Below are 13,043 nucleotides of genomic sequence, written 5' to 3' on the forward strand. Positions count from 1 at the left end.
AGGGCAGCACCACGAATGCCCACTAAATCTTGAAGGCAAGATATCAAAATGTCATGGTCCACCATGTCAAAGGTGGCTGTCAAGTCCAGCAGGACTAGAATCACATACTCCCCTGAGTCAGTGGCCAAATAAATGTCATGTATAACCTTTAGTAAGGCTGACTCTGTACTATGCATGCGTTTAAAACCAGACTGAAAAACCTCCAATAAATTATTGTCATCTAAAAAGGATTTCACCTACGCATAGACCACTTTCTCTAAAATCTTTGAGATAAAAGGTAACTTAGAAATAGGCCTGTAATTACATGGATTGATCCAAACGTGGTTTTTTGAGTAAAGGTTGCAAAACTGCATGCTTAAAATAACCAGGCACAACACCAGAAGACAAACTACTATTAATAATTTCCAACACCGTGCCTCCAATGCATGGGAAGACTTCCTTAAATACAGCCCTGAAGAGTTCAGACACTTCCCATCCAGTCTGACGGAGCCCAAGAGGATCTGCAGGAAGAACAGGATCAACTGGCCAAATCCAGGTGTGCACAGCTGCTAAAGACTCAGCGGAGAAGCCTGGAGCTGCACCTGCTGCCAAAGGGGGTCCTACAGAGTCCTGGGTTAAGGCTTTGTGTACTTTTGTACATGAGAGAGCTCAGCTTTGGTTTTTCTCCTTTACACCAGCATCACTGTGTCCCTCTGGGTTATTGAATGTCGACTGATTGGCAGCAGTGGAAATGTCCTCAGGTTTCTTTGTATCAGCTGACAGTGAATCCACAGGACAGTGAAGTGCAGACAGTGAAAGGATGTGAAGACGTCCTGAAGCAACTGGAACAGAAATCAACCAGCTGTGACAAGAAACCATGGACAGAAACTTGTACCAGAGACCTGCGCTCGGCTGAAGACGGACAAAGATCCTGATCAACCAACTCATCAGTGAGAAAAAGAAACACAACGGCAGCAGAACAGCTGAACCAATCGGATGACGGTAAACCTTCAGACCAGTTGAACTGCCAGTCGGTCTCTTACTGGGTCCAGTCCACGTGTCCTCGTCCTCTCTGAGCGTGTGGACAGTCGAACATGTGGCCTGTGACTCCATGGACTTGACTGTGCTGCTGGAACCAGTGGTGTAAAGTCACCGACTCTAGTTCCTCTGGTCCTGGACTCACAGGAAGTGAGCTACTGCTACTTTACTCCACTGCATTTCTCTGACAGCTGGACTCACTGGTTCCTTTTCCCATTTACAGCAATAACACAACATCGCACCAACAGATCAGTACTGATGTGTTCTTGTCTTGTTCCTCTTCAGCTCTGTTTCCCAGCGGTGACTCGTAGTGTCCCAGCAGAACAGAAGCCGGAGTCCGTCCAGGACACTCTTTATGGGCACAGAGTCTGGACCGGTTCTACGTCGGCTGTTGGACAAACACCTACCCAGTCTGAATCTGGACCAGGAACTGTTTCACCAGTGTCTGTCACCAGTCATCGTGGATCATCTGTCCTGCTTTGACTCTGTGTCTTTGTGCATTGACTCATATGTGGCTATAACATGAATTTGTGCTACTGGAGTGTTGTGAAACCCCGACCTGGGCCAGTACCTGGGCATCTTTTATACTATCTACATGCACCTCCTGGTCTCGGTGCTCTATTGCACCTTTCCCTCTTTATTGCACTGGAGGTCAGACACCGTTGTATTTGAACCCAGAGAGGTCAGCCTTAGTCAGCCCTTCAGAAGCTATAAAACAAAAATAATGAGCAAACCATACACTTGTCTCTGGTTAATGACACCTCCAACCATCATGAACATGCCCAAAACTCCACTAAGGTGACAAACAGTAACAGGTGACATCTCACTCTGTCATACACATATGTCCTACTCAATAAAAGGTGATGCATAAACTTGTCACAGGACGACGTCTTGAAAACACTGAATATTTACAAAGGCTCTTTTCTGTCTCTCCCTCTCTGAGGTGCGACAGGTGTCCTTGTGCTGTCTTTTAGTCTGGGCCACAAACTGGTCAGCCGTCCAACTAAAAGACTTGTTAACCCCTCAGATTACTGTAGGATGCTGGGGTCATCTCCCAGTCAGTCTTACACACAGATGGTTCCCCTCAGTCATCAGTATGCACAACACTACTGAGCAAGTAGAACAAGTACTGATGAATGAATTGTAGTAAGATATAAACATTACAATCAAATGAAATAAAAAGTGTAAAATAAGTAAAACAGGTAACGTAAGTCAAATATAGCAAATTTACTGTAAGTGAAATGAACTTAAATCTAAAGCCTACAGGCATGAGAATAAGACTTGCTGTCGTCCTTTAACCCTCTTGATCTCCCACGTCTCCCCCCTCAGTGACTGTAAAGTCACTGCCATGTTTCTCCAGAAAGGTTCTAACAAATCCAAACAGTAAAATAAGTAAAAATGCAAATCGCCACTGCCCAGAGGTGACTAGCGCTTCAGGCAGCTGCTTGGAGTCCTGTTTCCTCCTTGGCCAGGTCATCCAGGGCCGTCCGTCACTTTCCCAGCATGACTTTCAAAGTCTTCTAGGCATCTTGTGTTATAGTTCACACTGGGTTTTCCCATGAGACTATTTCAGGTCTCAGTCCAGCTGTGGATCTGTCCTCCCCGATGTCCTCCTGCAGCTCACTGCCACTTGTGTGGACCTCAGTCAGGGAGTGTGGTAGTTCATCACCCACTCATCTGAGATCAGATATCTGTCCCAAGATATTTTCCTCCTGTTGTTCACCTCAGCAGTGATCTCCGATGGGTTGTGTAGCCACTGGATGTTCACTCTGTGTGCTGAGGCCTGTGAGGAGTCAGCAGGTCTAACAGCAGCAGAGGTTCTTGTGGCTTGTGTCTTGCTGTCGTCTCCTGGGCTGGACCTTGTCCACTCTCTGTGCTTCTGTACTTTTCCTTCCTTTCCTCTAATTCTCTACCTGCTTCTTTGCTACATGCTTGTGCCTTTAATCTACTTTCCCCTGTGGTGGTAAATCAATGCACAGAGAGAATTACTGCAGTGCCAAGAATCATTTATTGAGCAATATTATTGATTGAGAGGGTGGGATACGACTTTGTGTGACTGGATGCACAAACAGTTTCCACAGTCGTGTGTGGCAGGAGGAGCCATGCGTGCAGCTGCTGAGCCGTGGTTTTGGTCCTTACCTGGCTGGCCTTCAGGATGTTGATCTGCTCCTCGTACACCGTGTCTCTGTTCTTCTCTAGGAAGCCTTCACACTGGTACTCCACCTGTGCAGACAACACTGTCATCAACCTGTAACATTCAGCATCTCCTGAACAAAAACATAGTGGGGAAGGCCGAGTCGGCACAGCTCAGGTTGGTCCCTGTTGACACAACGCTGATGATGGAGGCTCACTAGTTAAACTGGTCCTCATCAGGGTGTCAGCTCTGGCTAATGAAGCTGCCTCTGGATGCTACACCGTAGAGCTTCAGTGTGCGACTGAGACCCGCCTAGACTTTCATCTCTGTCTTCGTGCACGTCACTAACGTCTCCTTTGGGCAAACTGAAGTTAACATAAACCCAATGGCATTTACTTAGATTTAGTGGAACCGATTTAAAAACAAGGAGTCTGGGCCCATCGTCATCAGCTCCCCCTGCATACTGCAGCTAAACTGGCTGAGGCACCTTAAGAATGTCCTGGAAGATTCAGGCTGTGGTTTCTGCTCTAAAACATGATGTGGATATGCGGCAGACTAACACGCCGGTCTAACAACAACAGTCTGGTGCCTGTGTGAACAGTCCAACAGGTTTTTCTTGTTGCTCATTCCCTTCACAACCTGCTGAAGAACAAAAGCTCAAACACTGTCATAATAAACAGGAGTGGCTTTTTAGCAACAAGGCGAAAGAGGAGTCTGAGCCTTCTGCACCAGATACAGAGACATAACCTGTTTGTCCATGTGGAAAACCCAGTGCTGGATTCTACTGCTGTGTTTGTATCCATCTCGCTGGTGGAGTCAGATTTGTTGTTATTGTCCTTCTAGCAATAAAAAACAGCTTAACAACCAAGGACAAAGTCACACTCGTCTTACTGTGAAAAGAGAAAAACACATGTACAGTTGCTGTGAAGCTACCGTGAGGCGGGGCCACAGCAGAAAGATCATATGCAGGTCACAACACCAGAACAATAACATGACAAGACATCTAACATCAAGACCCAGGAGCTCGGGTCCACAACTGACTTGCTGTCAAACTGTCAACACATGACAACAACAGCACACTGGTCTCAGACTGAAGTCCCAGCCCTGCTCCTGGGTCTGTGTGCTGAGTCAGGACATGCTGCCTCTGTGTGAGAGGAGACAGTCCCAAGGTGCTCCTGCATGTCAGGTTTGCCCAGCGGTACCTGCCTCTCTCACCTCCCTCTCTTTGTTTTTGATTCCTGATTACGCCACATCACACACCTGCCACACATCCCTTAATCAACACCACCTGCATTCACTTAGTCCTTCACTCTACTTAAGCCCAGCTCACATATCATTCTCTTGCCAGTTCGTCGCTGCTTCCATGCCGACAACCCACAGCACTTTGTCCAGATCTTCTTTGTGTTTTTACTCTCGTGTCAATAGTAGTTTTTTTTGCATTCTGGATTATCACCTGCTTTTCCTCCAGTTCCTTGCTACACCTCTCCTGCTCCTCCTCACCGGGTCCTGCCTATATTGTGGTGCTTTTGATCACCATATCGCCTCTTGCCCATTGCGGCCAAAAGAATCGGGCCTGCCAGTAAGAGTGGGAACGCTGATGGACCGTCCCTCCACCTCCACCACACCGGGTACCAGCTGCATCTTCCCCGTGCTCCTAGAGACATCCTCCTGGATGACATCCCACCAAGGGCTTGTCGACTCTGGAGCCGGTGGGAACCTCATGGACCCAGTGTTGGTGGAGCAACTGGGCCTTTCACCTGAGCCACTACCCCGCGCTATAGAAACCCTGGCCATTGATGGCCGGCAGCCTTGCCCACATCACACACCAGACTCTGTCTCTCCATTGCTGGCAACCACCAAGAGGACATCTGCTTCAACATCATCTCCATCCTAGATACACCACTGGTCTTGGGTCACTCCTGGCTGGTCCAACACAACTCCACTCTGGACTGGACCACTCGCACCATCACACAGTGGAGTCCCAATTGTGCATCCACCTGTCTCCTGGCTGGACAACCAACCACTCCTCTTGCCTCTCCATCGTCAGAGCTGCCTGATCTATCCTCCATACCCCCAGACTATCATGATCTTCCACAGGTGTTGAGCAAACACCTTGCCACGAACTCTCTTCCTCCTCATAGAGCGTACGAGTGTGCCATCGACCTGTATCCCTGGAGCCACCTTGCCCAACAGCCGACTCTTCCACATCTTTAAACCCGAACATCGGGCTCTGGAGGAGTACATCTGTGGTAGTGGGAATGGGGCAGGACCCAATAAAGATGTCTGGAGACCGGAGAGTAGCTTCAAAGAATTCTTTATTTCATGCATGGAGAGAAGTCATACACAGCTTGCAGTTGCACAGAGTTCTCCGATTAACTGATAAAGGGGCAGTCCCTTTATACCAAAGTGATACAATACACATCTGTGAAACTCAGACCATTATCTGACATCTAACAACTCGCATACCTTCTCCAGCTGCCATTGCAACATTATAAGTACAACGAGACCTTGAAACTTGGTGAGATCTCCACACTCCCTTTTATTCTTGCAATACACATTCATGGTGTTCTGTAAATGAATTTTGCCTGCAATACTCAAACTATGCAAAAACTTAACTGATAAGCTGTTCAAAATTAATTAAAGCTGACTGATAAGCAGTGCAAAAATGATTACCGGTCCTGGGACCATTGGATTTGCAGTTGCACATTGTGTCCTTAACAAAACAAAATCATCCGTTTCTGTGTGAAGTGACCTTTTAACATTATAATGTACCAATGTCTGCTATGCTGGCATCCACACATCAAAACTGCCCAACACGCAGGAATGATCCATCCTTTTTCCTCACCCCTGGCTGCAGGGTTCTTTTTTTGTGGGGAAGAAGGGCAGTGGCCTCCGTCCTTGCATAGATTACCATGGTCTAAATGCTATTACTGTCAAGAATAAATACCCATTACCTCTCCTCTCCTCTGCTTTTGAGTCACTCCAGGGCATGGCAGTCTTCACCAAGCTGGACCGAATGCCTGCCACTTGGTGCAGATACGAGAAGGCGATGAGTGGAAGACTGCCTTCAAGACCCTGCTTGAGCACTTTGAATATCTGGTGATGCCTTTTGGCCTCACCAATGCCCCGGCGGTTTTCCAGGAGTTGATCAACGATGTCCTCCGTGACTTTCTCGGCCGCTTTGTATTTGTTTATTTAGATGACATTCTCATTTACTCTTCCTCCCTCACAGAGCACATCCAGCACATCTGCTTAGTCCTCCTTTGACTCCTGGAAAACCGCCTGTATGTCAAAGCGGAGAAGTGTATCTTCCACTCCGCCTCCGTTTCGTTCCCTGGGTTCATCATTGAACAGGGAAGGCTCTATGACGATCCATCCAAAATCTCTGCTGTCACCAATTGGCCCACTCCCTCCTGTCTGAAGGACTGGCAATGCTTCCTGGGCTTTGCAAACTTCTACCAATGGTTCATTAAGAATTACAGCACGGTGGCTGCCCCCACCAGTTCTGGTCCATTCCCTTCGGCACCTGAAACACGACAGCAAGCAGATTCTAAACCTTCAGGCTACCTGAGTCCAAATACATGTCATTCTCCCTGATGCTGCTCCACATGATCCACCAAAGACCAGAGGGGACCAGAGAGAGAGGACACATCGTCAGCTCTGGTCCATCTCCTCAACAGGACACGCAGACTGGTCTGTGGACAGCAGTGGTTTGTCACACTACAGGCTGCACTAGTCAGTTTCTTCACAACAAAGCTCCTTTTACACAATCTGTTTAATTCAGCAGGTGACAGCCGGGTGATACGCTGCACACCAGACAGTAGCTCCTCAACACACAGGTGGATGAACTACTCAGGCTACTCACTGGTGGCCCAGACAGTGGCGACGCCTGCAGGAGCATCGGACCTACCTTACATTTTTCATCCAGCAGGTCCAGGATGCCCAGGCGAGTCTCAATCAGGTCGATGCAGGGCTGGTTGTCATAGAAGTCTATCATGGTCCAGGGGATCTGCTCCTTCATGTACTCCTCCTGCTCCAACTTAAACACATGCTGCACACACAAACCCACCGAGTCACTGACGGCAACAGATTTCATCTCTACAACACACTGAGAAATGGGTTTGTTTAAAACACACAGAAGCAAAATCACAGAGTTGAACTGCTGCTGAAGTTTCTCATTGGCGTAGTTGATGCAGAACTGCTCAAAGCTGTTCACCTCAAACATCTCAAACCTGCAAGAAAACACAGTGTCATTGTGGTGGCACTCACAGATCCTGCAACTACATGGCCCTTGGCACACAGTAAACATCTGCACACACATCTGCCCAGGGATACAAACATTGGATAAACTACATTAATCCAGCCGCACATAGCAAAAGGAAACCTTCTGTTAGAGCAAATGAAACTTTCACCTCCCTACAGACGAGCAAGGTGCAGCTCTGCCAAACCTCGCAGGATGGCATTAACCTGCACTGCTCTGAGCTCAGGGTCACAGCTGTGACAGTCGCTCCAGCTGTCAGACAGATGACGCTGCAGGGACGTGTTGCTAAGCCTGGGACTGTGGTTAGGAAACATGACCTGGAGAAGTGACAATTCTCAGCTGGATGATCCCACTGACCAGGTTTCAATGATGGAATTAAGAAATGCAGACACTTAAGACTGTTTTTATTCTGTGGCCCCTGTGTGGACCCTAACCCTGAGCCACATGTCAGCTGCCTAGTGGATGGAAAGAAGGTGGCTTCAGTGTCCGGTGATGAGCAGACAATTGCACTGCCACTAGCGATAAACAGGAAACAGGAATCCAGACTGAAACTGAGGGGAAACATGTTTTTCACCACAGCTGGAGCAGATTCTCTCTGCAGTCCTGCTGGAGACGGTACAGGAGTAACAGCACCGACCACGCTTGTCGGACAGCAGCCACCTGCTGGGACAATGCATGTGGGCAGAGCTACACGTGACATTAGATCATGACATGTGGACCTGTCCTTCCTACCCGTAGATGTCCAGGATGCTGATGAAGGAGTGCTGCTTGGAGGTAGTGTGCAGGGCCATGTTAATGTTCTGCACAACCATGTCGAACATGTGTGCATAGATGTGCTTGGCGAGCACATTGTGGGCGTTGGTGGCCTGTTTGCTGGACATCTTCTTCACATAGGTCTCTGTGGCGATGGCCAGCTTCCTGTTACAGAGCCAGTGCTCCAACTGCTTCGGCTCTACGCCCAGCAGCCTGCAGAAGTGCTTCAGGTGCAGGTTGCCCCTCAGTAACACACACAGCGAGTGTTAGTGGTGACCACGACATGGGGATCTTCCACCACGATGCACAGTGCCACCAGCAGGTCTTCCACTGGTAGCTCTGGTCTGTCCCAGTCGGCGCTCAGCTGTTCCATCTTGGCAGTGCTCAGCGTGAGGAGCTCCCCCTCCTCTCCAGGGGGAGGGGCAGGGCCTCTGGGGTCTGAGCCTTCCTGGTCATCAGATCGTCCACCTGGAAGACAGAGACAGAGACAGGGGTCTAGTTTAATGGCAGAGGGTTGTGGGGAGACAGCTATGGGGTAAACGTCTGATAACCAACCATCTTGTTTAGCATCATCAGCCTATCGGGACCACAGTCCATCAGAAGAGCCGGGACCCCGTCTGGCATCACTGCACAAAGGAAGAGAATCCATTACTGGTTCTGCTCTTTGGACATCTGGTTCTTGATCTGTCCTTTGCCTAAAACTGTTCAGCTTTGTACGGTTTGTCTGTATGAGACGACTGTGCATCTTCAGCCAAACGGGTATGTAATGGTCCTTACTGTCCATGGCGCTGACCAGCAGGTGGGCAGGACTCCACAGAACTTTGGGGTGTTTGGAAAGAAGGTCCATGAACGCAGAGACAGCCTGAGACTGTGGATCATCAGCCTTCCCTCTGCCTGTGTCCTGATCCAGCTGAAGGAAGGAGAAGAGAGGAGATGTTTGGCCTGGGTGGTGTCTGTGCTCGGGCTGTGTTTGCCGGCCGACAGGCATCTCAGCCGGTCTCAGTGAGACTGTGAGGCTGAGGTGGATCGATGTCACAGTGTCAGTGCTACAGGTACAAGCTCTTTTGAATGTAGAGACCAGAGTAGGACTCCTTCACATGTTAGATCCTGGGAACATGAACACGTTTCAGTGCCACCTCTCTGCTGCTGCTGTGCACAGTGACGACAGCTTCAGCTCAGAGAACTCACATAATGAACTTTTACTACGTCTGTCTGGTGTTTAAACATGCATGAGCGTCAGGCACTGACAGAGAATGGTAAAAAGAAATATCACGGTCAGCACATTATTTGGTGGTGCAGTCACTGAAACATCTTCAGAAATACATATACTCCAGTATAAACAGCCTGTTGACACATTTACCTCCCAAACCAGGAGCCGTGTGTTTCCCTTACATGACAAAACCTGTAGCAGACCGAGCTGAGAGCAACGTGAAGACCGGCCGCACACAGCAGACCCGTCTCAGTCCTTCTCATCGCTGTGGACATGAGTCTTACTGTTCGGTCCTGCAGAAGCTCCCTGAGGGTCGTCAGCAGGTCACAACGGGCCGAGTCAGGAAGCTCTGCCAGTGGCTTCAGAAGGGACGTCTTGTCCATTACACCAGGAGACAGGCAGAGAATGTGAACAAAGACAAATCTGTAGGAGCAGTTTATACACAACCCATGTCAACATCTATCAGCACTGTATTGTGGGTAGGGCCTCGGATTAATGACTGTTACTGTGAATGTACACAAACACCCACAGAGTGCGCGCACAGGTAAACTCAGCTGATTTCCTGTAAATAGAGAGGGGCGAGGCCACCGTGATCAGGTAACCTGAGAACACAAAGGGAACAGGGTAGGAGTTCAGACTCCACGTTGAGTCAACAACAGGAAACCAAAGGCTAAGGCAGGGTGAGTGTTAATCTGACATTATTTTTCTTCTACTGGGGAAAACCTGCTCTGATTAGCAGAGACCACATCCATCCCATTGTGGACGGTGGGGCTCATATCTAGAAATCTGGAAGAGTTTATTGTCCAGCCTAAATTCTGACAACCCGAGCTGAGACCAGGACGCACGGGTAAAACGCGTCAGGACTAGACGTGCGCGACGCGTTTTGCGTCTTTAAAGTCGCCAGAAACGTTGTGTGTGTGTGTCAACAGGACAGGACAGGACAGGACAGGACAGGCCGACCAGCAACACAAGTGGACTGGACACACACAGTTTTCATGTGAGACCATCAGGAAGAAATCGCGTCTTTAGGCAGAGTTGATGGATTTTCCCCGCTCGTTACAGAGGGAGGAAGTGAGACTCAAGCAGCCTCATCAGTCGCAACAGAAACTAGAAGAATCATAAAACAACAGAATTCATGTGGTTTAACCAGCGGACTGGCAGCGAGGGCTCTACAGGAGATGCGCGTCTCAAAGACTCATTGTGGACGGACTCATCTAGTATCATGGATTTCTATCTGCAGTGTGAGACGCGCGCACAGAACGCTTCCACCGTGTTTTACCTGTTTACCTCTCTGCGTCTCTTTGCAGCTGCTCCTCCCCCCAAACTCCCAGTACCCCATAGAGACTGTGTCTGCCCCCCACTACCTAAATGATATAAACCACAAACCAACTCAAGAGGAGTTATTCATAAGAACCTAATTAAAATGGAGACGACTCCTCTTATAGAACCAAACAACAGGACAATCAAATGTGGTCTATTAAATATCAGATCTCTCTCATCTAAATCTCTGTTGGTGAATGATTTGATAAGTGAACATCACATTGACTTATTGTGTCTTACTGAAACATGGTTACAGCAGGAAGAATATGTCAGCCTAAATGAATCCACTCCACCTGGTCACAGTAAATGTCACAGCCCGAGGTGGAGGTGTGGCAGTGATCTTTGTCTCAAGCCTATTAATCAACCCTAGACCTAAACATAGTTATAACTCATTTGAAAGTCTCACCCTGAGTTTCTCACACCCAAACTGGAAAACTCAAAAGCCTGTTCTGTTTGTTATTGTATACCGTCCACCTGCTCCTTATTCAGAGTTTTTAAGTGAATTCTCAGACTTTCTGTCTGATTTAGTGCTTAGTACAGATAAAATAATCATAGTAGGCGACTTTAATATTCATGTAGATGCCGACAATGACAGCCTCAACAATGCATTCTGTTCATTATTAGACTCAGTTGGCTTCTCTCAAACTAAATAAACCCACTCACTGTTTTAATCACACTCTTGATCTGGTTCTGACATATGGCATCAAAACTGAACACTTAATAGTTTTTCCCCATAACCCTCTTCTGTCTGACCATTTTCTAATAACTTTTGAATTTCCATTAATGGATTATACTCTATGTGGGAAACAATTCCACTACAGCAGATGTCCATCTGGCAATGCTGTTACCAAGTTTAAGGAAATAATTCAATCTTTATCTACTTCAGTGCCGTTTGCCAACACAGTGGAAGGAGGCCACCTTAACTTTACTCCAACACAAATCGATAATCTTGTTGATAGTACTGCAGCCTTCCTGCGTAATACACTTGATACCATTGCCCCTCTGAAAAAGAAGGTAGTGAAACAGAGGAGGCTAGCCCCATGGTACAGCTCGCAGCTCTGCTCCCTAAAGCAGGCATCACAAAAAATGGAAAGGAGGTGGCGCTCCACTAAGTCAGAAGAGTTTTCTATAGCCTGGAAAGATAGTTTAATGTAAGAGACCTGCTACAAACCTGTGAACCCCAAACTGTCACCTCTAACAGGATTTAGTGTGTTGACGTTAACAGCTGCTGTCGGCAGAAAATAAATCGTCCGTGGTTCTTCTAGCATTGTCTGTGAACTGAACACCAAACATTTTAATGTGGTTTACATGCTGCATGTTGCTGCGGCCGATGACCGTGAAGACATGTAAAGCTGGTCAGTAACTAAAGGCCATGGTGGAGGAGGAAGCAGCCCCAGAAGAAGAGAACAGTGTTTCAGTGAACGTTGATAAGCTGAGAGTTTCCACCACTCTGCAGGATCCTTTCACAGCCTCAGTGATGAGTTTCCTAAGTCAGGGTTTAACTGTAGACTCTGTGTGAGCAGCAGCATTTGGACTGTGAGCTAATGAGTCAGGAAACCCAGGGTTCATCAGTCCAGGTGTTCAGGGCAGGAAATAGAACCAGTTGATGCTAAAGGCTGCGGTCTGGGTTGTTTCTAGAGTTTTCTGATTCCCAACAAATCCATGTGCAGAGTTGACCCGACACAGAGTGTCTCCTACTAATAAGTACAATGTGTGGCTCATGTCTCGGACTCCTCTGGGCCACAGAGCTCCGTGGTTAATGTCTGGTGTTAAATGGTAACGTCACTGCACAGCGACTCTGTTGTCAGGGAATGAATCAGTGACTGATGTGTTAGGAATAAAACCATGTTTGTGTTTGCAGAGGTTGGTCCCACAGACGGAGACCAGGGTCTCCAGGATCCAGCTGTCCCTCTATGAAGAGTGACTGGTCCAAAAACTGGAATCCAGACTTCAGTCCTGGACCTGGACCCTCGGACACAAAGTAAGAGCCAGTTTGGACATGTTATTCACATTAAAAGCAGTAGGTGGTAGATGTTTGTCTGAAGTCCTAGTTTCATTGTGTTGGTCCTTATTTACTAAAGAGCTGCTCAGAGGCTTTGTTCAGCTCAGATGTGACTGTTTCCCTCAGTAATTGCTGATACAGACACTGTCTCTTATTACCTGAGCCTGTTACGTTCATGTGTTCACAGTGATCATCTTGTCAAAGTGGTTGCAAGTTTGACCAGACCCTCCCAAACAGGCCAGCAGCAGAAACAGTTCCTCTGCTGCCCTGTTCCTTTGCATAGGGAGGTCAAACCTTCTACCCACAATGCCATCACAATGGGAGCCTGAGGGCGTTGGAGCCAAAT

The sequence above is a fragment of the Monopterus albus genome, unplaced genomic scaffold, assembly GCF_001952655.1.
Source record: "Monopterus albus unplaced genomic scaffold, M_albus_1.0 scaffold401.1, whole genome shotgun sequence".
Lineage (NCBI taxonomy): Eukaryota > Metazoa > Chordata > Actinopteri > Synbranchiformes > Synbranchidae > Monopterus > Monopterus albus.